A 26,408-nucleotide genomic window follows, 5' to 3' on the forward strand; every position below is an offset into this window, starting at 1 on the left:
GGCAAGAAACCAGGGGAAAAGGAGGGACAAGCTTGAGATCACAGAGAGGGAAGGAGGCAATGGTTTCAAACAGCCCGGAAGGTTCCTTCTTCCCTCGGTCTGGAGGTGAGCTGGTGAGCGAGGATGCAGATATGGATAAATTGGATGGTGAGACTGGGCTGGCGGGTGGAAAGGAACATCCTGACTTCTTGTTCTTGGTCCAGTTTTCAGTGGAGTATCCATGGGTTGGACTGAGTTGCAACCGGGGAGCTTGACTACAGCGCTGGGGAGGTGAGACGGCTACGGAGAAATGAAAGGGCAAGACAGACTTGCGAAGAGCACTGAGGGCACAGAAAACCATAAACTGTAGTGACTGTGATTCACATTTGTGTTACTGTTTTCCCAGTAGTGTTTGGCAGCACCGGTGCAGGAGGTCAGGAGAAGCGGGGCTCCTGAGAGGGGGTGGAAGGGTGGTGAGGAGGGAGGGTCACCGAGAAGGAGCGGTTGATTAGATGTACTATCATGATGACTCAGTGTACACAGGACAGGAAGTAGAACCTGCAGGTAACTGCTGGGCTTGGGACAATGCGTGGCTTCAGGAGACCCAGTGGAGGTCTTAGGAGGTCTCAGCAGACAGGGACAGTGAGAACAAAGAGAGAGGGGGAGTTAACTGCATAAAGGGATTTGGCTGAGGTGTGGCTGGTCAGAGTTCAAGGTGTCAGTGGTGGAATACTGTGGAGTCATAACAAGACTTCTGGAGGGCTGCAGGGGAGGGGCTCAAGTAGGGCATGGATGAAGGTGGATGAAGCCGAGGAGACTAAGAGATGTTCAGTCCGAGAGTAGAGATGAGTATTTCCCCAAGACAACTCCTTGCTCAGGATAGTGGGAGAGAGAAGGTAGAGATTATAGGTCAGGTTCCAAATTGTTATTTAGGAAAACACACTCACTGAAGGTCAGTCCCTGTTTGAGAATACACTTTAGCCAATTGGTCTTGTGTGCCACAATCTCCTCCTGTAATATATACTTCCTTTTCTTTCCTCCTAACAGGATCTGAAGTGACCTCTCTTCAGTGGTAAGTGGGGCTGTGGGTTGCTTTCTTTTCTCTCTCAGCCTCCTCCTGGCTTCCCTGTGGTTTGCTGCTGCCTGAGGCTGGGGGGTGGTTCATCAGTGAATACCTCTGCTCTTGCCAATCATCCTTCACCTGCCTGAGGAGACGTTAACATTTTCAGGGGCCGTAGAAATATACTTCTTTATAGGAGTGGCCATTTCTGAGCCTAGGTCTGGTTTCTCTTTTCCCAGCAGCCTTCTCCTCCCCAGGGCTCAGAGGTTTCTAAATGGTTCTACCCACACACAAGGGAGTTGTCTGTCTGCCAACCCATCCTGCTAATGCCAAAGCTGCTTGACAGTTCAATGTGCACAGTTTGAAATAGATTTTTGATCAATATAACATATTAAACTTTTAACCCACAGAGGAATGGTGCAGTTTATCATACCTTTTTTTTTTTTTAAGGGTAGTGTCCCAAACCTCAAGCTTTGGGATTTTCCGTGAACAAATGTTGAGTGGCTTCACTTGAACTCCTCCGTCTGTCGCAGGTCTTCCTGCTGCAGGAGACACAAAACCGTGTCAAGTTAAAAGTTCTGGGGCTTCTAGTCCAGGATCATGACAACCCAGTTTAGCTCGCTTTCCTGGGAGAACGCGGGGCCTCTTTCGGAGTCTCGCTTGGCCCTGTCTGAGGTGAGTCAGCATTTCTGTGCTTGTTCAGCTTCTAAGGTTACTGAAGCACCAAGGGGGGCACAGTTCATCCCGAGTCACGCTGCAGGATCGTGGCAGGCCAAAATCAGACTGAGAGCTTGTTTCCACTAGGCAGGACTCCTTGAACCTGCGTGTGTCTACTGGACGCCGCGATGCTGACACCGGGGCTGCACCTCTGTCTTTAAATAGTCGGGTGGCCGTCATGTTTGTAAGTCCCTTTGTGGGCTCAGCGCAGGCCTGTGTGAAGCTCAGACTGCAGCTTGAAAGGATTCTGGCAGTTTCTGCCAAATATAATAATACTGAGCTCGCGGAGTGAGAAAAATGCTGCAAGATGGCAGGAGTTTCAAGTGGAGACGGAAACAGGAGAGCTCTTCCTCGGCTTTTCAATTGGCAGTCAGAAACGACACTCTTTTCTGCCTCTGGAAGGTTCTTTTCAATCCCAAATCATTTTTCCCTTGAAATAATTAGATTGGATGTTCGTGATGCAAGTATCTCCATGTGTACGGCTGTTACGAGTCTCCAAAAACAATTCACGTTCCCGTGTGCCAGGATGCAGAGCCAGAGAAGAAGGGTGGTTTCGGATTAATGACGTTCTAAATTTATCATGCATTTTCTTAGCTTCCTTTCCTTGAATATAATTTTGAAGAGACAGGAATCCAATAGAGTGGATGTGGTCTTTTGTTGCTTATGGCTTGTGACTTCCTCCCACAATAAAAACTGTAGCCCTCTTTCAGTTATAGTTGCTCCCAATATGATCGGTCGCCATCATAAACAAGGAATGCGCAGCGAAGTCCCTTAGTCAGCAAATTTAGGATTTGAGAACAGAAAGGGGGTGTTGGAGGTCATCTGGTCCAGCCACCCACCCACCCACAGTGGGCATCGGCTCTCCAGCATCCCTGGTGAAAGATTTAACTCAGTGGTTCTCAAAGTCTGCTGCATATTAGAATCATTGGGGGAAATTTAAATACCCCAGTGCTGGGGCTCTACCCCAAATTGATTAAATTAGAATTTCTGGAAATGAGGCCAAGACATCAGCATTTTAAAAAACTTCCCTGAAGAGTATAACATGAACCAACATTTGACCAAAGATCTAGTTTCTACTTAGCTGTGTCCCATGATGAAGAATCTGGGCTTTGTGCAGTGACCATTCACTGCTGAATCGTCCATTCCTATTAGAATTAATAGGAATTAATAAATCTTTGGAAGCCATCCAGAACCAGTCAGAACTGGCTAGCCCTCCAAACATGTGAAGACAGTACACAATTTATGACACACTAAACTGTATTAGCTATAACTTCTTCCTTCCTATGGCCCAAAGTACCAATTTAAATTACACTCTTAGATTATACTATTTCATAATGTGACTTTTGATGCACTCTTTGGCCAAGACCCTGTTCTAGCTTCCTTATTTCGACTTCTTGATGAAACAATTCGACAACTACAGAGAAAAAGGTTAGATTTCTCTCAAAATTTAAGTGAACAGATTTTTGAAGAGCCAATATGGCATACGAGGTGTGTTTCCCTCCTTCCCATCAGCTGTCATGTTCCCAGCAGCCAGCTCCTTCCTCTCCCAGGCCCTGCGCCGCCTGTCTCTTTCCTGTCTACTTACTCTCATTGGGGTCCTGCTTGCTTTTGCTCTCCTTTGTCAGCATGTGAGCCCAGGTGACGGCCAGGCCCGCAGGAGTGTGGCAGAAGGGAGAATAAGGGAGAGACGAGGAGGATGTCACTGTCATACCCTGATTTAGGAACTCAGCTGCTGTGTCACAGAGCCCTGATCTAGTACCATATGATAAGACGCTCAGTGTGGAGTCCTATCTTCGAGATTGGAATCCTGGTTCCCCACTTACTCTAGGAGCAACCTTTGCGGGGAAGGGAACTCAACCTATAGGAGCCTCAATTTCTTCATCTGTAAACCAAGAGCGACAACTGTAACCTCTAGGAAGTTACATGTAATCCTTCTAATGTACTTGGTACAAGGCCTGGGGTGTAGCTAGTGCCTGATAAGAATTAGCTCTCCATGTCTGATCTCCCCATGCCCCGGTCTTGTCCACAGGCCAGTCACCTGCCCTTTTCTAGTCCAACCCAGGCTGCCCGGCTCCACTGCTGACCCTAACTTCTGCTGGCCTAGTCTCCGAGGACCTATCTCGTGCTTCGCTCACACTTTCAAGTCCAGCTCCTTGCCATTTACCATCTCACCTAGGCTCATAATGCCTCCCAAAGGCACTGAGGGAAAAAGAAAAAACAAACAAACAAACAAAAAAACCCCTTAATATTACCTCTCATTCCCCTGGCTCACATGGGTTGAAAGGAGCACTAGTGGCAAAAATCATGCTCCTCATCAGTTTTTCTCTTTTTTACTTTCACTTTTCTTTCTCAAGGGGCCATATGAAATTGCACTTGGAACTGTGGCGTGTCCTTTCTTTAAAGTCTGCCAGGAAAATCATTAAGTTTTTAGTGGGCGCTGGAGGATATCTTATTTCCCTTTCCATTTAACAAACATTACATTTTTGACCAGGGTTTCCTGAACTCCACATGCTCACAAGATGGCTTTTATTTTCCTGGCTTCGTCATCTCATTTTTGTCGGTACTGCCAGCAAAAACTCTGGGAATGTGATCTGGTAGGGCCATGTCTCCACCAGCCAAGATTTGAAGGGTGCAACAGATTGAGAATTTTCAGACTGCAAAACAGTGCTTCAAATATGTGTTCAGTGAGCAAGGAAAGGCTTCCTTGCAGGAGTCCTTGCTCCCTCTGTTGGGTGAATGGATGCCTTTCCAAGGACACCACATAAAAGAGTGATTTAAAAAAATGGCCCTCAGCAGCCACAAGATGGGTGCTTCAGCCCAGTGTCCATCTCCTGCTGTGTAGGTTCTATAACCATTCAACTACATCCCCTGACACCTGTGCATAAGTCATTCCCTAGTGAAGGGAAAGAAGGTTGGTATGTTAAGCGCTACCAAACATTCTCAGGAACCTGACGCCCCAAATGTCAGGCTGATTTTACATGGGTCATATTTAAATTATTACCATTGGTTTTTCCAGAGTGTTTCTAAGCAAGCTGCAAAAAGAGAGCAAAAAGGAAAAAAAAAAGTGCAAAATGCCACCAAGAGATGAGGGGAAAAAAAGGTTTTCTGAAGATTTATTTCATTTACTTATGTTTAGGGAGAGAGAACATGAGAGCAGGGGAAGGGGCAGAGGGAGAGGGAGAGAATCTCAAGCAGACTCTGCGTGGAGCACAAGGCCAGATGCGGGGCTCGATCTCATGACCCTGAGATCATGACCTGAGCTGAAGTCAAGCATCCGAGACTTCACGGGAGGCTTAACTGACTGAGCCACTCAGGATCCCTGAGAAGAAAAATGCTAGACTGCAAGAACTCAGAACCACTATAAATAAGGCAAACTCCAATATCGTTCATACTTCAAGTTACTGTCCTTTGATTTTTTTTTTCAAGCTGATTTCCATTCGCTTGACTCTAAGTGGATAAACCTTTCCTGGTATCAAGTGGGCTTGCACTCCTTTGTCCAAGGGCATGAATGTACCTGCTTGCCCAGGCGGGTAGACACATCCACAAACACACTTGCAGGCATAACTACATGAAGGGGTCCCGGCAGCTAACCTTGGCCTTAATATATAAAGAGAATGTACATTCTAAATCTACTCTCCAGAGGACAGAGTTCATCTTTTTTGAGTTGATTTTTGTGTCCTGTAGTGGTGATGGGCTCACCCCTGAACCACTGCTGGGTGGGCAGTAGTTCACCATGTGGTATTAGAGAAAAAAGCAATATTCACTTTATAACACCATTATGGACCCAACTATGTCAACCACCTCAAGATAATTAACACACATACACTCATAGACATGTTAACGCTGCCCTGGAATAGACATGACATCATTTCCCTTTTTGTGATCTGTTCATTCATTTGTTCGTCAAGCAAGTGTTCATTCATTCATTACTAATACAGACTGGAAAACATGTGGCAGCACATTTACTGTCTCTAAAATTCATGTGCCGAGTCTCTCTTGCCCTTGAGTTACATGGATACCAGGATAAAACAAAATCAATATGTGTTCTAGTCATCCTGCATAAATATTTTCCCAGACAGGTGGCTATTTACCATACTGAGTCAACATACACTGCTGGAGTATCAGAAGGTTCTCTCGAATCTTCTCTCTTCCTGTGGGTCTGGTAACATGGCCTAGGAAACTACCCAGGGGAGGGGTGCAGACCTTGATTGTGTTCCCGTCACAGTGAGTCAGCATGCCAGCCATTTACAGATGTTGTAGCATTTCATCCTCATGCACAGCCTAGGAGACAGCCACCGTGATTCACTTCATTTTTTAGATGAGGAGACTGGGGCTTGAAAAAGGTTTAAGTAATTTTCTTAAAATGTTCGGCTCTCGGGGCACCAGCATGGCTCAGTCACTAGGTGTCTGCCTTTAGCTCAGGTCATGATCCCAGAGTACTGGGATGGAGCCTTGCAACAGGCTCCCTGCTCAGCAGGAGGCCTGCTTCTCCCTCTCCCGCTCCACCTGCTTGTGTTCCCTCTCTCACTGTCTCTCTGTCAAATAAATAAATACATAAAATCTTTAAAAAAAAATTCTGCTCTCATTTCAGTGACACAATATTTTCCTAATTTTCCCCTGTCTTTTCCTTCTCAGCCTTTTTACTATTTCTTTCTCCTTCCCCCTTCATCCATGGCTCAATTTTGGACATTCTCCATCTACATTCCCTGGTGATCTCATCCAGTCAATGGCTTTAAATACTATTCATGTGCTCATAGCTCTCCAGTATGTATCTCCAGCCTCAAATTCTCTCATTGCTGCTACACTTGCATATCCAACTGCTTACTTGGCATCTACACGTAGATGATGGGCAAGCATCTCCAAAGTTGTATGTGCAAACTCGAGACCTTGATTTTATTTTTCTCTCCAGATCTCTTTCTCCCTGCTTTGAACCACTTTCATAAATGGCTCTACCATTCATACAATTGCTCATTAAAAACAAATAAACACTCCTCTTTTCTTTATTACCTCCCTAATCTGTAACAAAAATATATCCAAAGTCTGCTTGCGTTTTTCCATCTCTACCTTTGCCTAAACTTTGCCCTGATTGGCAGTAACACCTCATCTGCCTTTCTCCTTCTCCTGGCCTAGATTATAGGTTTGTTTTTGTTTGTTTGTTTGTTTGTTTGTTTGTATGGTTGAAGATGCTGCATCCATTTGAGCATAAAAGAAATGTCAGCAGCATCACAGAGACATTAGCTCTGATATACTAGATACAAAAACAAAACCTTCAGATATCACGTTCTGAGTGAATAATAACTCTTATTTCTTTAATCCCAAATAGTCATATTATTTTCTTATTATTTTCAGGTGAAAACATTCCTGATAAATGATCTCTCCCCACCCCCATCAGTCCACATCCACACAGCATTCAGAGAAGTGGGTTTTTTGCTTTTTTTTTTTTTTAAACATAAGTAAGATTTGTTCAGTAACCAAATATTTACTGAACACATACTATGTGCTATGAATGCTTTTAGGTGCACATACAGACAAGATACACCAGTGAACGAAGCAAACAGAGTTGGGACACACTAGTGACTAGAGCAAAGACCCTTATTTTTGTGGAGGGCAGAAATACAAGAATTGTGGAAATAAGTGAATTACTTGTATGTTTGAGGGTGATGTATGCTCTATGGAGAGAAAAGGAAAAATTATAAAGCAGGGTAAGATTGATCAGAAGCGAGGGTTGCGATGTTGAAGTGTGGGCAGGATGGGTTTCAATGAGAAGGTGACATCTGAGAAAAGACATGAAGGGCCTAGGTGACAGAGGAGATGGTCTGGAGCTGCATCAGCTAAGAGGAGGAAGGCTGAGTACAGATCAGACTTATGGAATGGGATGGACATCTCAGCTTTAGTTGAATTTTCAGTATCTACCACAACATTTGAGAAGAGATGATGTTGAGTAAGCAGTGGAACACGTGAGGCAAGAATTCAGTCGACAGGTCTGTACAATGGAGAAAAATTTGTGAGTGAGTCATGGCCTAGAGATGGTATTTGAAGCTGTGAGATTGCACGAGATCACTAAAAGGGTGAGCTCTGTTACAGTAAAAAAGACTAAGTCCTAGAACTGATGTGTTGCTGCTTTAATATGTTGGGGAGAAGAGGAACCAGCGGAGGGGACTGAGAAAATGCAGCCGATGAAGGAGGAAGACAACCAAGAAGCTGAGGTGACCTGGAAGCCAAATGAAGAAAGTGTATTAAGGATGAGAGAGCGGTCACTGTTACTGATTATCAGATAAGGTAGGAACTTAAAACTGACCATCGGGTTTAGCAACAATGAGGTCATTGGTGACTTGACAAGAACAGTTTTCATGAATTGTTGGGGAAAGCCTGAGTGGAGTGGGTTTGAGAATAGGAGGAGACTAAAGACAGTTTTCTTGAGATGTTTTGCACAACGATGAGAAAAACGTTAGAGTGTACCTGGGAGATTTTTTTTTTCAGGTGGGAAGAAAATAACATGTTTGCATAATGATGAGATGACCAAGTAGAGATTTAAAAATGGATGACATAGGAAAAAGAGGGTTTGCCACACAGGGCCACAGAAGGAACACTAGCTCTTGGTCAGGAAACAAGTAGGAGTGAGGGGAGAGCCTAGGCCAGAAGACTTTACTGGGGTTTCCTGCCAGAGGCAAGGCAGGGCAGGATAAACAGTTTAGGATTGGCTAGTTTGAATAATTTCCGTGGACTTTGGGCTACAGTGATAGTCTCTAGTTTTTTGGAACCTGGCCCTGGGATGATTAAGGCAGAGAAATATTGCCTCCTGGGGTGCACAGAACAGATGGGGAGATATGGCTCTGGATTTGTGAGTTTGCATTACAAAGGCACGCTCATGGTTGAGTCTTTTGCTATCTCTAAGAACTGACTAGCCATGGAGAGAGTACAAAGGTTTTTTATGATGTCAAAACATCTTGGAACGCTGGATGGCTTGGTCAGTTAAAAGTCTGCCTTCAGCTTAGGTCATGATCTCAGGGTCCTGGGATCTAGTCCCACACTGCTCAGCAGGGAGTCTGCTTCTCCCTCTGCCTGCCATTCCCCCTGCTTGTGCACTCTCTCTCTCTCTGACAAATGAATAAATAAATAAAATCTTTAAAAAAAAAGATGTCAAAACATCTTAACGTACAGAAAATTAAGAACATGATTAATAAACAAATGCAATTTAAATGCCCAGACATCATATACAAAACTAACATAAAAAGACTCTGAAAGGTGGAGAGAAGAAAGCAGATTGGCAAAGAACCTCAGGACCCAAGGATCCAACTTGTGGTGACTTTCGTGGGTTTTCCTTTTGTCCCATTTATTGCAGACTTGGAGCTGGCGTGTGCAAATGCCAACAACAGGAGCAGACAAAAAGAAGTCCCAACAAAAACCTGCTCTTTCTAGTAAAAGGATCAGGAAAAGGATAGTCTAGCAAGACAAAAACTGTTGGACAGTAACTGCTTCACTCCAGCCAAACACCACAGAAACAACACTCTGACTCTGCCCCACCCACACCAGCAAAAGCCAAGCAGGAGCCCAGACTTCTAACCGCACGAGGCTGTAACAGGCAGCTTACTTCTCCTGCTGGGTTGAAGCCAGAGGAGGCCAAGTAGGGAGTCAGGACTTTGACCCCCACTGGCCAGTTACTGAGGCCCACTTTTTCTGCTATATCAATGGAGACCACCTAGGGAACAGGAACTCCTCTTCCCATGCAGTAGTAACGAGAAGTACCCCCCTCTCCCAGGGTGGACAACTGAAGTCCTACTATGTCAATAATCACATTAAAAGCAAGTGATCTAAAAAAAAAGATATATATAGATAGATAGATAGATAGATATAGATCTATATCTATCTATATCTCTATGCATATAGATATATGTATATGTATATATATGTATAGATATGTATAGATAGATATAGATATAGATCTATATCTATCTATATATATAAGCATGCAAGCAGTCTAAATACACAAATTAAAAGACAGAGATAGAGTATATTAAAAACCATAACTCAACATATGCTGTCTATAAGAAACTCATTTCAAATATAAAAAAGGCAAGTATTGAAAAAGATATGCCATGAAAACATTAATCAAAAGAAAGCAGGAGTGGCTATATTAATATCATATTAATATTAATATGGCTATATATTAATATTTGAAAATATTAATATTTTCAAAGCAAAGACAATTACCAGAGACAGAGAGAGGTCTCATATAATGATAAAAGGGTCAACCTATCAAGAAGACATAGCAATCCTAAGTACGTATGCACCAAACAACAGATCTGTAAAATCTATGAAACCACAATTGACAGGACTGAGAGAAGAAACAGGCAAATTCACAGTTATAGTTGGAGACTTCACTATGCCTTTCAGCAGGGATAGGGTAACCAGACAGAGAATCAGTATGGGATTTGGAGGAACCCTAACAACATTATCAAGCAACAGGATTGAAGCAACATTTACAAGACACTTCACCCAACAACAGCAGTATCCAAGGGATGTCCGCAAAGATAGACCATATCTTGGATCATAAAACAAATCTTAACAAATTTAAAATAGTTGAAATCATACAGAGTGTGTTTTTTGATCACACAGGAATCAAAATAGAAATCAATAAGAAAGGTAGCAGGAAAACACTAAATATGTGGAAACTAAATACACATTTTCAAGTAATCCATGGGTCAAAGATGAAGCCTCAAGAGAACTTTAAAAAAATACATTGAACTGAATGAAAATGAAAATACAACATGTAAAAACTTGTGGGACATAGCTAAAGCCATATGGAGAGGGACATTTATAATACTAAATTAATGTATTAAAAAAAAAGAAAGAAAAGTCTCAAATATATTATATAAATTCCCACCTCAAGAATGTAGAAAAAGAAAAGCAAAAGAAACCCAAAGAAAGCAGAAAGAACAGAATACAGAGTAGAGTAGAAATTGAGAACATGGAAAATAAATAGTGAAAAAAATCAATGAAACAAAAAAAAAATCAATGCATCAATGAAAGAAGTGGCTCTTTGAAGAGATCAATAAAATTGACCAACTTTTTAGAAAAATTGACCAAAAGAGAGAAAAAAGCCAATTACCAATATCAGGAAGGAAGCCTAAAGGATAATAAGGGAATACTATGAAAAACTACACACATAAATTTGACAACTTAGACAAAATTAACCAATTCCTCAAAAACCACAAACTACCACAACTTACGCAACATGAAGTTGATAATTTGAATAGTTCTATACTTAATAAGGAAGCGAACTGTAATTTAAAAACCCCCTAAGACAAAATCTCTAAGCCTAGATGGTTTCAGTGCAGAATTTTGCCATAGGTGGAAAGAATAATTAACAATCAATTCTATACAATCTCTTTCAGAAAATAGAAGGAAAAGCTTCCCAATTCCTTTTTTTAAAGCTAGTATGACTTCAATAACAAAACTAAGGATCGCATAAAAAAAGGAAAATTATAAACCAGTATCCCTCATGAATATAGACAGAAAAATCCTTAACAAAACATTAGCAAATAGAATTTAGCAACATATAAAAGAATTATATACCATGACCAAATGAGATTTATCACAAGGCACAGGACTGATTCAATATTTTAAACTAAGTTGATGTAATCCACTATATTAACAGGCTAATGAAGGAAAATCACATGATCACATCCTTCAATGTAGAAATGTATTCCATGCCATTGATGATTAAAAAAAAAAAAGCCTCAGAAAAATTGGAATGAAAGAGATCTACATCAACATGATAAAGAATACCTACCAAAAAATCGACAGCTAACATTATACTTAATGGTGAAGAACTGAATGCTTTCTCCCTATGTTCAGGAGCTAAATAAAGATGTCCACACTCACCACTCATTCAGCATAGTGCTGCAAGTTCTAGCTAGTGCAGTAAGGCAAGAGAAGGAAACAGAAGTCATACAATGGAAAGAAAAAACTGGTACTATTTGTAGATGACATGATAGGCTACTTAGAACATCCCAAGGAATCTACAAAAACAACTTCCTAGAACTAATAAGTGAGTTTGATAGTGTTGCAAGATACAAGATAAACATTCAGGAATCAACTGTATTTCATTCTACTACCAATGAATCTGTGGTCACTGAAATTTAAATTCCAATACCTTATACAATCGCTTAAAAACAAAAATAAAATACTCAGCTATAAATCTAAGAAAACATGTTTAGAACTTGTATGGTAAAGACTTGTAAAGACTACAAAATGCTGATTAAAAAAATGAAAAAAACAGAGGGACAGTCTTATGGTGTTTATAGATTAGAAGATACAGCATATTAAAAATATCAGTTCTCCCCAGATTAACATTTAGGTTTTACTCAATTTCTACCAAAACTGAAGCAAGATTCTTTTGTAGAAATCGACAAGATTGTTCAAAAATTTATATGAAAAATTAAAAAAATAAAGGAGTTAAAATAATTTTGAAAAAGAAGAATAATGTGGGAGGAACCAATCTACCTGATTTCAAGACTGGTTAGATAGCTCCTTGAATCAAGACTATGTGGTACCGCTAAAGGGATGAACACATTTATGGAACAGAATAGAGAACCCAGGAATATATTCATGCAAATATATTCAAATGACTTTTGACAGATGTACAAAAGCAATTCAATGGAAGAAAGATGGATGTTTCAACAAATGGACAATTGGACAACCACAAGCAAAAAAAATAAAAAAATAAAAAGAGCCTCACCATAAACCTGGGTCCTTACACAAAAATGGATTCAAAGTGGACAATAGACTTAAATGCGAAACACCAAATTATGGTTAAAAAAATAGGATAAAATCTTTAAGCTCCATGCCAAGGAGTCATAGACTTGACCCCAAAAGTATAATCCATGAAGGGAAAACTGATAAATTGGATTTTATCAAAATTAAGAAGTTCTGCTTCGTGAAAGACTATTAAAAGATGAAAGACAAGCAACAGATGGGGAACGTACTTGTGAACCATGTATCTGACAAAGGCACAGGATTTAGAATATACAAAGTACTCTCAAAACTCAAGAGTAAAATATTCAACAAATCAATCAGAACATGGGCAAAAGACGTGAAGAGACATTTCTCTGAAGAAGATAAATATGTGGCCAATAGACATACAGAAAGACGTTTGGTATCGTCAGCAATTAGAATGTCGTCCAAACTGCAGTGAAGGGGCATCTGGGTAGCTCTGCCTGCCTCTGCCCCTACTTGTGCTCTCTCTCTCTGACAAGTGAATAAATACAAATCTTAAAAAAAAAAACAAAACCCACAATGAAATGTCTATGTGTACCTATCAGAATGGTTAAAATTAAAAAAAAAAAAAAATAGTGACCCCAGCAAATTCTGGCTAGGATGCAGGGAGGTTAAATTACTCATACATTTGCTAGTGGGAATGTAGCCTGGTCCAGCCAGCCTGGAAAACAGTAATACAGTCTCTTAAACAACTAAATATGTAACTACCTTGGGATCTATTAATTGTACTCCCGCACATTTATCCCAGCAAAATGAAGACATAAAAAAACTTGTCCGTGAGTGTCTGTAGCAGCTTTATTTGCTAAAGCCCTAAATTGGAAACACCAGATGTCCTTCGATGGGTGACAGCTGAAACTGCAGTCCATCCTACCACGGAGTATTACTGAGCAATAAAGAGAAATAAACTGCTGATGGCACAGAGCAAAGTGAATGAGTCTTCAGAGAATGATGCTGCGTGACAAAAGGCAATCCCAAAAAGCTACACACTGTATGATTCCATTTATGTAACTTTCTTGAAATGACAGAACTATAAAAGTCAATTATAGAATAGTGGTTGCCAGAAGTTGAACACGGAGGGAGAGCAGGGGAAGGTGAGTGGGAAGTGAGTGTAGCTATTTAGAGCACCATGAGGAATCTTTGTGGGCACTGGAATGTTTACCCTGACTTTCTTTGAGACAATAATATCTTGGTTGTGGTAACATTCTATAGACTGACGACAGTTCACCATTTGGGGGGAACTGGGTAAAGTGTATGCAGGACTGCTGCATTATTTCTTGTAAGTATATGTAAATTGACATTTATCTCTCAGAATAAAAGGCTTAAATCTAAAAATTATTTCCTTACTTCCTGTTGCTTGTAAAATAAAACACAAATTTCTTATTGTGGCCGACAGTGGTTCTGGCCTAATCCTCCAACTCTTTGTCACATCGCTTTCATTTTTTCTAACTTTAGTCACGTGACTGCTTTACTCCCCTTTAGCTACTTCAAGCTCTTCTCTATGCCATTGCTATTTCCTCTGCCCTGGAATGCTCTACTCCCAGCTCTTTGCATGGCTCCTCATTCTGATTCTACAGGTCTCAGCTCAAACTCCACCTGCTCAGAAGGGCTGTACCTCCCCTGCAAAGGTCATGCACCCAGACCCACAGTGAGGGACAGCAGTTCAGCCCTGCAGCTGGGCTGAATTGCGGTACCTCCACCTAATAGCTCTAAGACCTGGGCACCATGCTTAACATCTCTGTGTCCCTGTCTCTAAAATGGGCACACCCCATCAGTTGTCCCCGCAGAAAGTTGTTTTAAGGATTAAATGGGTTAACATAGGTAAATCATTTAAATTAGTACCTGGGATGCAACAAAGCCCACATAGGTGTTATTTATTATCTAAAAACCTTCCTAAAATCTCACTGGTTTTACAATCCCTGGACCAGCAGCAACCCCATTAACTTGTGAGAAACACATATTTTCAGGCTCCACCCAAGATCACTGAAACTCTGGGAGTGGGGCCCAGACATCTGTGTTTTAACAAGCCCTCCAGGTGATTCAAGCAACCCACTGGCTTATCTCCTATCCCTATTTATGTCCATAATATCACTATCCGAGATAGCCATAATCGGTTGATCTGCATGACTAATGCCCATCTCTCCTACCAGAACAGCATGCCCCGACATAGAACTGGTCAAATTCTTCACTACTGTAGCCCCAACTGCTAGCACATCTGGCACAATGTAGGCCCTGAGAAAATATTAACAAATAAATGAATGAGAGAACTTGGGCAAGGTCGTGTATTTAAATAACTGAACCAATTGATGCTGACTCCAGGCTGGGCTTGCCCCCTCTAACATGCTGGGAATCAGTGACAGGCTAATTCCTTGTTTTCAGTTAGCAGCCTCGAGTTCCTCCTCCTGCTGTGTAAGATGAAGTCCCTGGCATGTGAAAACCTGACTTCCAAACTGCATTTTATTATTTTTAAATATTTTACTTATTTATTTGAGAGAGAGAGAGTGCACAGAAGCAGTGGAGAGGGGCAGAGAGAGAGGGAACAGCAGGCTCCCGGCTATGCAGGGAGCCCAATATGGGGCTCAATCCCAGGACCCTGAGATCATGACCTGAGGCAAAGGGAGATGCTCAACAGACTGAGCCACCCTAGCACTCCCCACCCCCATCCCCAAACTGCATTTTAAATGCAAATAGACCATGGCAGAGTCAAGGATTCTCTGTGCAAGTTAGTGGACAGATCTGCTTTCCATTGTACTGTGTTGGCCACCTCTCATTCATTCATTCATTCAATTTAGGTGATTGTCAGTGGGCTGCTTTATAGACTGGCAACATGGTACCCTCTGTCCATGGCTTTTAGTAGCTATGGCTAGTGAAGCGTCATCACCTTTTGTCTAGAAGGCTATGTTACATCCCAGTTTGGAGGGAGACTTTTGCCACCGTGCGTTTGAGCAAAGAAGAGATTCAGTGCCTTCATGCCCCCACCCCTGCCTGTGGTGCAGGCCCCTCAGCTTTGCTCCCGTGTCTCTGAGGGATCCATCTCTGTGTCCTCTGTAAGCGTCTCAGTTTCAGCTTCCCTGCCTCCCTTAGGCACGTTCATTGAATAACCCTCTTCACTCCATAGCGAGCCTTCCAATTCAGACTTCTTTGCCCGCACATCCAGCGGGGCATCCCAAAGGCACCTCAGCACAGGATGTCCAAGACTCCATGATTTAACTTTCCTTTCCCTCTTCCTTGGCATTCTCTTGTCTTCCTCTGCTTTGTGTTGTTACCATTTACCTTATCACCCAAGGCAGAAATCTGGGAGGCATTTTCATTCCTCTCTTTACCTCCCTTCCCATACTGTGTCCGTGTCCTAGTTCCCGAAATGGTTTGCCCTGTAACGCCCCATCACAAGCCTACCTGTCCTCCAGGTCCGCTCAGGTTGCTGTCTTGCACATGTGGCGGCCCTGCTGCAAAGCGTCAAGCATCCTACCCGGGCTGTTTCAATCATCTAACAAACACCTTTGTAACTGACATTACATCTACATCTATACATCCTCCACACAACTATGGTACAATTAAATAATTTTTTGAAATTCAAAATTTAGTCCCTTTTCTTCCACTGCTTAAAGTTCTTTCAAAGCTCCCATGTTACAGAATAGGGTACAAATCCCTTAGCATGCAATATAGGCCCTTCATTACCAACCTGGATGTCCTGATCTCTGTACCTTGCTCCAAAACCTGTACAAATCTCCATACCAAACCTACCACCATCCTGAGCTTTTCAAAGTCTCTTGTTTTGGTTGCACTCTCTTCTCAGATACCCAGGGAGAAATAGGTATGCTCTCCTTTAAGCCCACCAGTATCAGTCAGGTTTTGCTGCAGTAACAATTCCAAATCAGAATGACTAACATTCATCTCTTTCTTATTTATATGAGTGCAGAGGGATGAGCTATAGGTCTGCGCCAGGCACTATGGTAACTGTGGGTTTGCAACAGATGACTTCTTATGGGCCTAGATTGAAGGAGCAGCTATTGCCTAGGGCATGCTTTTCTCATAGCAGAGATCAGAAGTGCAAGTTGGAGGCCAGGCTGAAACATGTGGGTCCATTAAAAGCTTCCGCTCACTTATGACATACATCATGCTCGCTCACATTTTAGGACATCTACGCAGTAAATGGAATCACATTCCATCGTGTTCCTGGCACCCCCGTGACTGTGGAATCTGATGATAGATTCAGCCTTTGGGATAAAAATGCCAGAACAAAACTAAAAACTTCACAAACAGTTAAATCAATCAATAACACCATGCAACTTCAATCATTATGGGAAAACATTTGCATATGCTTCTAGCTATGCCCGGTCAAAAGGACATGAATTCTGTAATCCCCAAAAGAAAAATCACATTTTCCTGTGTTATGTAGCTGAAGAGCTAAAACTTATTCTTCTGAATAAGAAGTAGTGGCTGGAGACTTTCAGGTTGTCTGGAGTTGTTCTCCCTCCACTTGGCCTTACCTCTATACAAATCTGGGCCCCAGCTTTTTTCTGGGCTTTGAGCCATGGATGTGGATCAACCCCTAGAGAAGCCAGCGTCATCGTTCTGCAGTCAAGAGCCCCGCTGGTCACCATGATCGGCCACCTCCATTTCACTGCCTTTTGCAGATTTCTTTTGTAACTCTATAGATACTGACAGAGGTTAGATTCCTGTGGGAGACCACTGCATATCTTGCAGTGCTTCATTCAGCAAGGTATTTAGTAGAGAACATTGGGAAACATTCTATGAACCCTGTATTATAATATGTAATAAAATATATAAAAAATAAAAAAAAAAAAACTTGACTAAAGCAAGCTGCATGGCCAAGCCCAACAAGAATGATGTAGGGAGTTTATTCCTTTTAGAGAAGGGCAGACAGATCGACCACCAGGGGAAAATCATGCAACTTATCCCACTACCCAGCACTTGGTATATATTTTCATTACAGCCTCTGCCCACCCAATCCTTTCTTTGTTTAGCTATCTTTCTCCTGTAGACTTTAAGCTTCTGAGGGTAGGGTCTGATTTGTTCTTTTATACCTTGCCAGGACCTAGTACAATTGCTGAATGGATAAATAAATTAATGATTGACCCAACAATTCAAGATGGGAAATGCAAGATGAAAATTAGGTTTGTTGAAGATAATGAGTTCAGTACCAACCTCAGAGGCTAAATATGTTCTGAGCCCCGTCCTGGTAATGGAACTGTCATTTTTAATACAGTTACTAAGAGCTAATGTGTTCTGAGTTCTATACTATTAACTTAGAATCACTCTTTAGGAAAAGGGCTAATGAACTTTAAACAGCCTGTAATTTTTTTAAAAATAGGCTTTACTTTTTACAGAAGTTTTAGGGTCATAGCAAAATTGAGTAGAAGGTACAGAGACTTCCTATGTTCTCCCTTCACCTTTTCATAAGTTATAATTTGGTTATAATTGATGAACCTACACTGACACATCATTATATCCCAAAGTCCAAGGTTTTCCCTAGTGCACTTGGCATTGTACGTTCTATGGGTTTGGATAAATGTATAATGATGTGCAATCACCATTACTCTGTATGTCACATAGTGTAGTTTCCCTAGCCTAAAAATCCTCTGTGCTCTGCCTAGTCACACCTCTCTCCTCCCTAACCCCTGGAAACCATTAATCTTTTTACTGTTTCCACGGTTCTGTATTTTCCAGAAGACAGACAGTTGGGACCATACAGTATATAGCCTTTTCAGGTTGGCTTCTTTCACTCAGTAATATGCCTTTAAGTTTCCTCCACATCTTTTCATGGTTTGATAGTTCATTTCCTTTTAGCACTGAACAGTATTCCATTGTTTCAATGTATCACAGGTTATTTATCCATTCACCTACCAAAGGGCATCTTGGTTGCTTTCAAGTTTTGGCAATCATGAATAAGCTGCTACAAATATCCATATGTAGGTTCTTCTGTAGACATAAATTTATAGCACCTTTAGGTAAATACCAATGAATGTGATTTCCAGATCATAGGGTAAGAGCATTGCAAGAGTTTGTAAGAAACTGCCAAACTGTCTTCCAAAGTAGCAGTACCATTTTGTATTCCCACCTGTCAACAATGAGCATTCCTGTTGTTCCACATCCTTGTCAACATTTAGTATTGTCAGTATTCTGGGTTTTGGCTGTTCCAATAGGGGTGTAGTTGTATCTCATTGTTTTCTTATTTTGCATTTTCTGATCACATATGATGTGGAACATCTTTTCATATGCTTATGAAATGATGATCCAGAGATCATCAAAGAGGTGTCTATTTAAGGTCTTTGGTTCATTTTATAACATGTTCTTTATTTTCCTATTGTTGAGTTGCCTATAATATTTTTAACTGATTACCTTGATCTTCAATTTTCTCAGTTCTTAAACACTGACAGTTTTAGAGTTGGTTTTCTTACTTCCAGAAGCAGGCATTAAAGAAAACTAATTAAGTAGCTGTAAAATCTGGATAGCCACACAACTTGAAAATGACAGTAAGAGAGAACGGGAGATAGAGGAGGTCAGAGCTCTTTAGACTCAGGAAGTCCCAGAACCTCTGAAATTGCAAAGTTTTGACTGTGTACACGCGTACACCTGTCTGGAGAAACAGACCATGGTTTTGCATTAGAGTCTTAGAGGGATTTTCAAATCACAAAACATTAAATAAACTCATTGTTGCCAAGAGAAGATAGGAGAAATGTCATTTTTATTTATTCCCTGATGATGGTATTAAGAATAATTTATTGAACACTTACTTTGTGAGTTGGCACCGTTCTAAGCACTTTTACAGATATTCTCATTTAATTTTGAAAACAATTTTGTTATTATTATCTTTAATTTTCCAATGAGGAGACTCGGCTTTAGAGAAGTATTGTTAGTTGCTCTAGGTCATGTGCTTCGTTAGTAGCAGAGAGAGATGTCCAAAAAGTTGCCCTCTCAACCATTATACTGTATTTCCTCTGCCCTCAACTTAATTTTACTTCACCCCTCTTGGTTTCTCTTAATAATTTTGGTTAAAAAAAATCACTTTTAAATTTAGCTCCCTGGCAGTCACAAACTGACCAGCTCTCAGATTTCTGGCAGGACAACACAGTTTGCATGTCATAAATATAACTGGAGACATAACTAGACACTTAAATACATTTTCATCATTGTGCAATCTTACTAATGGATTGGCCTCAGAGTCCAAGTGGAAGAGTTCTGGTGCCTCACCTAATTGGCAGGCACTTTCCAAGTCCTGTTTGACTATTGAATTCTGCTCATTAAGTTAATGAAAAGCAAATTTGCAGTACCCCTGGTGATATAAAGCATTCTAGCAGTGATAAATTCATATGGAATTTATTTATTGGTTCTTATTTAAATTGTTGCAAACCTCCAGAAACAGTCCTGCATATTATGGAAATTCATTTGCTTAGGATAACACTGAATATCTGTCCCATTTCCAGAGATCCTCTTTCAGAGGGATATTTAAATGAGGACATTAAATTGATTGTACCAAATGTGATGAGTGATAGGCCATATTGTGTGTGCACTGGAATGGGTGTTGGGTTTATGTTCAGCCCGAACTTAGCAATAAATCAGTGGTAGTCACTTCAGCCGGAGAGTTCAGCTTCTCCACTCACCTTTCATCTCTGAATGGTTATCTGCATATTTTGCATTTACATTTGCAAAGTGCTTTTGTCCTCCAAATGTCACTGTAGATACAGGCACATTTTATGATTGCTAGTTCAAAGGAGGAGAGACTGGCATGGCTGTGAGGGGGGAGTGGCTGACCAGGGTGCCAGGGTATCTCTGAAGCAGTCACCGTGGTCATTCCTCTGACTTTACTGCTTTCATATGTTTCTTTTATGGGTTCCCTTCCTGTTTTTCTGCCTTTCTGCTTCCCAGTCATATCCACAAACATGACTTAAATTACAGGAAGTAGCACATAGCATAGCACTTAAGAGAAAAGGCTCAGGAGTCAAATAGACCTAGACCAGCTGAAGCGACCTTGGGCAATGAACTCAACTATAAAATGGGGTTAATAGACATCTCTTATAGAACTGGTACAAGGATTTTATTTAGTTAGATCATATATGTATAATGCCTGTTACAATTTTTGTTCCATCATCAGAAACAAAACATGAGGCAGAACAATTAAACGTTTACCTCTGTAGTACAGACAATAGGCTGTGGGATTTTTATAAAGGAGAAATGACTTGGGCTGGAAGCACCCTGGGTTGTCTTCAGGGGAATTCCTTTTTTTTTTTTTTTTTTAAGATTTTATTTATTTATTTGATAGACAGAGATCACAAGTAGGCAGAGAGGCAGGCAGAGAGAGAGGAAGAAGCAGGCTCCCCACTGAGCAGAGAGCCCGACATGGTGTCATGACCTGAGCCAAAGGCAGAGGCTTTAACCCACTGAGCCACCCAGGGGAATTTAGGGGAATTCTTAAACTGGTTGCAGAGGAGGAGGATCTGGATAGGCAGATACGAAGGGAAGGGGACTGTGTAACTGTGGTGATTCTAGACACTTTTTCCATAAAAGTAGCATCTAATTCCCCTTTCCTCACATGTGAGCTGATCTTGGTGCCTCACTTCTAATGAGTATGCTGTGGTGTAAGGGAGACTGGGGGACACAATTTACTTAATTAGAAAATGTGAAACAGTGTGTCCTTCCCTCCATTATCTGTCAGTCTGTCTGTCCCCTTCAGGGCCCTGAGCTATCTTATAAGAAGTCAGGCTACCCTGAAGCTACCAGGGGACCATGTGGGGAGATCATACAGAGTTAGAGATACATGCCCACAGAGCTCCAGCTATTGGAGTCATCCCAGCTCTGGCATCAGTTATGTGAGCGAAACTTCGGATAATTCCAGCCCCAGCCACCAGCCAACAGTAACTGTGAGAAGTCCTGAGTGAGAGCTGCCTCGCTGAGCCTAGTCAACTGCTAGAGTGCCAAGAGAGAATAATAAAATGTTATTTTAAGCCACTAAATTCAACATGTTACTCACCCATAGTAACTGGGACAATAACCAAAGGCATTTGAGCACTTATAAACCAAAGCAAATTTACAAATTAAATAACAAGACTCCTAAACCAGTAATATGTAGTTTCAATAGGTTATTTATTATTTATTTATTTTTTTGCACAGATGGTGCTTCACAGTAGCCAAATAGTAGCCAAACTGATGCCTACAGCACTGAAAGGTGGATGTCATGGTGCAAGCTTTGGGCAGATTGATAAGTGTGTGCCATGTGACGACTCAGCTCTCTTCCTACACCGTTCACTACCAGGAAAACTTTGCTTCTATTGTGCACAGAGATGTCTGGCCTTTACATAGTGCTAGCACGTGATCATTATTTTCTGGCCCTGTCTCTGTTCTTTGCACATCAGCCCATCACAATGGAAGATGCTCTCCTTGATGCCAATGTGATCCTAAGTACATCCAAGAATCTAGGCACTGACGGTTAATGTTAACACTCAGTGATCAGGGGGCCCCCAAAGAAACCAGACTTTTGAAAATAGATATTTTTTAAGATTAACATGAAAATGAAAATACAAAATTTAAGAACTCCTGCTGGGAATTATCAACCACACAGAAAGTGTTAGAATTTGGCTAGACTGGAAGGGAGAGAGAGATACTGCAGTTAGCTCTCAGCAAAAAGGTTAGCTGAAGTAGAGTGGAGTTATGGATGGCCCAGAACACTAGCATCTAGAGTCTGAGCTATTAACTTGTAGTTACTATTGGTTCTTGAGTAGGGGTGTGACAGTGTGAAAGCTCTATTTCAAGATTCCTCTCATAGTTGTATGTGTATGATGAATTAGACAAAGTTGAGGCTGGAATCAGGAAGACAGGCTATCAATTCTTTCTACTATACAAATCCCTATGCTTAAAAAAAAAATCAGTGTTCACCAGCTATGGTAGTCTACTGGACTCTTTGAAAACTTGAATATAGCTTATAAGTTGGATTTCATCTCAGCACTCGGGGATTTATGGTGTTCTTCCTCCTTCTCCTGCTTGTCATTGATAAACGATGCAACCTTGGTCAAACCATTCATGTCCCAGCATCTCTGAGCCTTCATCTCTCAAACAAAGGATAATGGCATATACCTTCTATCTGTTATAAATATTAAAAATTATATATATGTAGAGGTACAAAATCTTTAAGATGCTTCAAGTCTTCGCAGGATCGAATGGGTTTATACTCTTCAGTGTACTTTACTTTTCGATTGTACTTATAAGAGAGCGTTGAAGTAGTTGCAAAAAAGATGTTTCTTTTTGAATGCGTAACTGTATCGGAATAGCATCAACAGAAATTTTGAAAAGAAATAAAAGCTGTCAGGATTCGATAGCTACCAATTATCGACTTTTTATTTTCCATGGTTCCTGCTAGTTTATAATGCATAGTATAGATGTATTGTTGTATTTTGCTTTTTTTCACATAAACATCAGAATTTTTGTTGTTCTATAGTGTTTATAATTTTGTAATAGTCCCTCAAATTGATATACTGCAGTTTACTTAACTAATCCCTGTACTGTCTGAAGCACATCTGTATGTGTAACATCTTCTTTCCTTCCTCCATTCCTCCCTTCCTCCCTTCCTTCTCTCTTGCTTTCCCTCCTGCCCTCTTTCTAGCACGGAAGAGGAAAAGAAGGAAGATTATAAAGCACTAGGAATGGAATTATTGAGGCGAAGAGAATGAATATTTTATTTCTTTTAAAATAATTTATTGAGCTCTCTCTTGCAAAATTGGGAGATACGAGTTTTAGAAAAAGCAAACTTTGGAGTCTGATTGAAAACACTGCACAGGCAGAATCCAATCAGTAGGTCCCTTCATCGAAATTCTTCATTTCTGACACTTGGTTTTCTTCTGTGGCAGGGAAGAAAGCGGGGATGGGGGGAGGTTGGGAGGGGTGGCGAAGTGCTTTCAAGTCCACTCTGAAGAGTGGCTTGAGGAGTATTATTTGGAAATCAGGGTTTGTTGACTAAGTTAAGCAAACAGGTCACTGAACTTGCCTAGTCATGGGTCCAATTTAGAGTCAAGTACAGCCTTAGTCCCTCAGTGATGTCAGAAGGACATCAGATTGAGAAATTCTTCATCAAATCCCACTCACAGGAGGTTAGGCTAGTGTATTAACTGGCAGGTAGTTCTCCAATTTAGAAACGAGCCAGGGTTTGTCTGCCTACTTGCATTAATCATTTGGGGACAGCTGCTGGAAGCACAGTGCTGGAACGGGGGATGCCAATCTTTTCGGAGAGCAAGTAAACAAGGTTACCAGTGCCAGGAACAAGCTTCAGGGGAGCAATATTATCCTGCTCCCCTAAACTTTTTTTTTTTTTTTTGTAAACAGTCACATTCTTGAAGATTAAGAGCTATGATCTGGGACTTGCAAAGTCTGGAGCTTTGCTAGTCCAAAGTCCATGAACTCTGTCATTCAGACCACTGAACTGCCGTCAGAGAATTCAAACAGACTCCTGATGCAGCAGAGTCTCTTCTGTGGGCCATGGTTCCAGCGCTTATTGACCTGTTTTGTAAACAGTATAAATATTAACTTTGTCTGCTACATGCCAAGCCAGGGTGAGGTAATACAGAAGTAGTAATGACAGTCACTGAAAGCTAGATTTAGTCAGGTGAATGATAAAAGGATCTCAGTTTTGTTATTTGCTTTTGATGGGCTGATGGAAGCGTCTGCCTCAAGGAAGAAGCAGAGAGGCACATCAGCGGTCTGAATATGTGGATTCTCAAACTTGGCTGACTCCAGAATTCCCCAGGTACAGAATTCTAGTAGGCCCTACCCTCATCAACTCAATTTGAAATTTTTTTTTTTAATATTTATTTATTTGACAGACAGAGATCACAAGTAGGCAGAGAGGCAGGCAGAGAGAGAGAGAGAGAGAGAGAGGAGGAAGCAGGCTCCCCGCTGAGCAGAGAGCCCGATGCGGGGCTCGATCCCAGGACGCTGAGATCATGACCTGAGCCGAAGGCAGCGGCTTAACCCACTGAGCCACCCAGGCGCCCTCAATTTGAAATTTCTGTGTGTACATGAGGTGGGGGAATCTTCTGGAATATTGAATCCTGAATCAGAATTGAGGATCAGTGTTCTCATGCTATAGCAAAAAGTGTCTGAGATGTGGACTTAAATATAATTAATGCTGATTGCTACCTATATATCCACATTCTTATTATTCATGGAGATCCTGCCCCTTGCATTCTTAGCACTAGCTCCTTATCTGCAGCTCCCAATGTTTATTTCCCTGAAAGTTTCTCCCAAACCACAGTGTGGTTTTGGATAGACACAGCCTATAATCTCATCTACAATACTAGACACAGTACAATACTTCGAAAATTCTGACTCCTCCTTGAATAAAGGAAACCTTTGCCAAAACTGGGGGCCCAATGTGGAGACCCCATTCCTGAGAGAAGGCGGAGTGGGTTCTGGAAAAAGCAGATAGGAAGACTTCAAAAATCATGGCTATTAGAATGGAAGGGACCCCACTGTCTCTGCATTGTAAGTAAGTGAGGGGCTTGAGAACAGAGAGACAAGAACAGAGAACTTGTTCCAGGTCACATACAGCCAGGAAGTAGAGAAGTCGGGTCTGAAGCTCAGGTCTCCCAGTTTCCCTTCCCTCCATGGAGAGGTTTCACATAAGGGGCTCCTAGAAAGGGCTGAAAACCATGGCATACTAGAGTGTACTGGTTGTTCTGGTTTCAGTCACTGTATTTTTCCCAGGTTCTGCTAATCCAACAAAGCGTGTTTACAAAGCATGCAGCAGACAAGTTTCCAGTTCTTTAAAACAGAACCTCCTCTCCCCTCAACACACACACACACACACACACACACACACACACACACACACACATATACACACACACACACACACACTTCTTTTCTTTAGGTCCTCCAACAAACCCTATCTCTAGAAATCAGTTGCTCCCTTTCACTCAATCCTTTTAACTTGCAAAAGGGCCAAAGTTCATTGGATCTTGGAAACTCTGAAATGTAGGAAGTTAACCTTTTTATGCCTCTGCATAAGGGCATTTTTCTAAGTTTACAACAAACACCCTCAGATTGTTGACTGTGTGACCTCCACAAAATTCACTTTTCAGATTATGTATAGATATGCAAATTTCTAGCCATAACCTTTCTGAGAACAAAAACAGTTTTCTATGCTTAGGCAGTCTGCAAGGATTACAGCATTTAGTTCTCACAACAACCCAGTTATATTAGCTTCATTTTTCAGAGGAAGTCACTGAGAGGTTGGATTCTTTGCTAGGCTGAATATCGAATTAGAAGGCGATTTGAACCCAGATCATTAAAAATTCATTTTTATCTGGATGAGGCATATAAAAATCACCATATTTCTTTTTGGTCATCTTCAAAAGAAGATATTTTGCCCCACCTCTTATTTATCTGAAGATACCGGTACAGTGAATTATTTCAAGAAGAGCTAGAATCACTGTGAGCCAGTAACAGACGGAAGACACACCCAGAGCAGAGCAGCGTGGTCAGGACCCTGAGATATGGATGGCAGCACCATCAGCATCTGCCGCGTTATTTATTCGACATTATATGCACTGTGCTAAAAACTGCAGCTACAAAGTTAAATAAGAATAGACTTTCTTGGAAGAACTCATAGTCTAGTGGGGAAGTCACTTATAAATGGACAATTTCAGGATAATAGGTACTCCATTAGCACAATGCACATTTTGAGCAGAGATGAAGTAATGAATCCAGACTGTGAGGAGGGAATGGCCAGAGAAGCCTACCCCAAGGGCGTGACCCATACGCTAAGCCTGTAAGGAGGAGAGAGAGCTCTCCAGACAGAGAAGGTGGGTGAAGAGCAGGTGGGGAAGGTAGTACAGGCAGAAGAAAGAGCACAAAGAGAAAGTCT

At 41.4% G+C, this 26,408-nt stretch overlaps 1 long non-coding RNA gene across 1 annotated transcript; it reads left to right on the forward strand.

The window, feature by feature from the left end:
* Window positions 1–211: 211 nt before the first annotated feature.
* Window positions 212–21,769, forward strand: LOC123951935. Its single transcript, XR_006820538.1, has 4 exons — window positions 212–270; window positions 1,027–1,051; window positions 1,490–1,714; window positions 21,665–21,769. It is a non-coding gene; the product is annotated as an uncharacterized LOC123951935 (long non-coding RNA).
* The last annotated feature ends 4,639 nt before the right edge of the window (window positions 21,770–26,408 follow it).

The sequence above is a fragment of the Meles meles genome, chromosome 10, assembly GCF_922984935.1.
Source record: "Meles meles chromosome 10, mMelMel3.1 paternal haplotype, whole genome shotgun sequence".
NCBI classification, from domain to species: Eukaryota; Metazoa; Chordata; class Mammalia; order Carnivora; family Mustelidae; genus Meles; species Meles meles.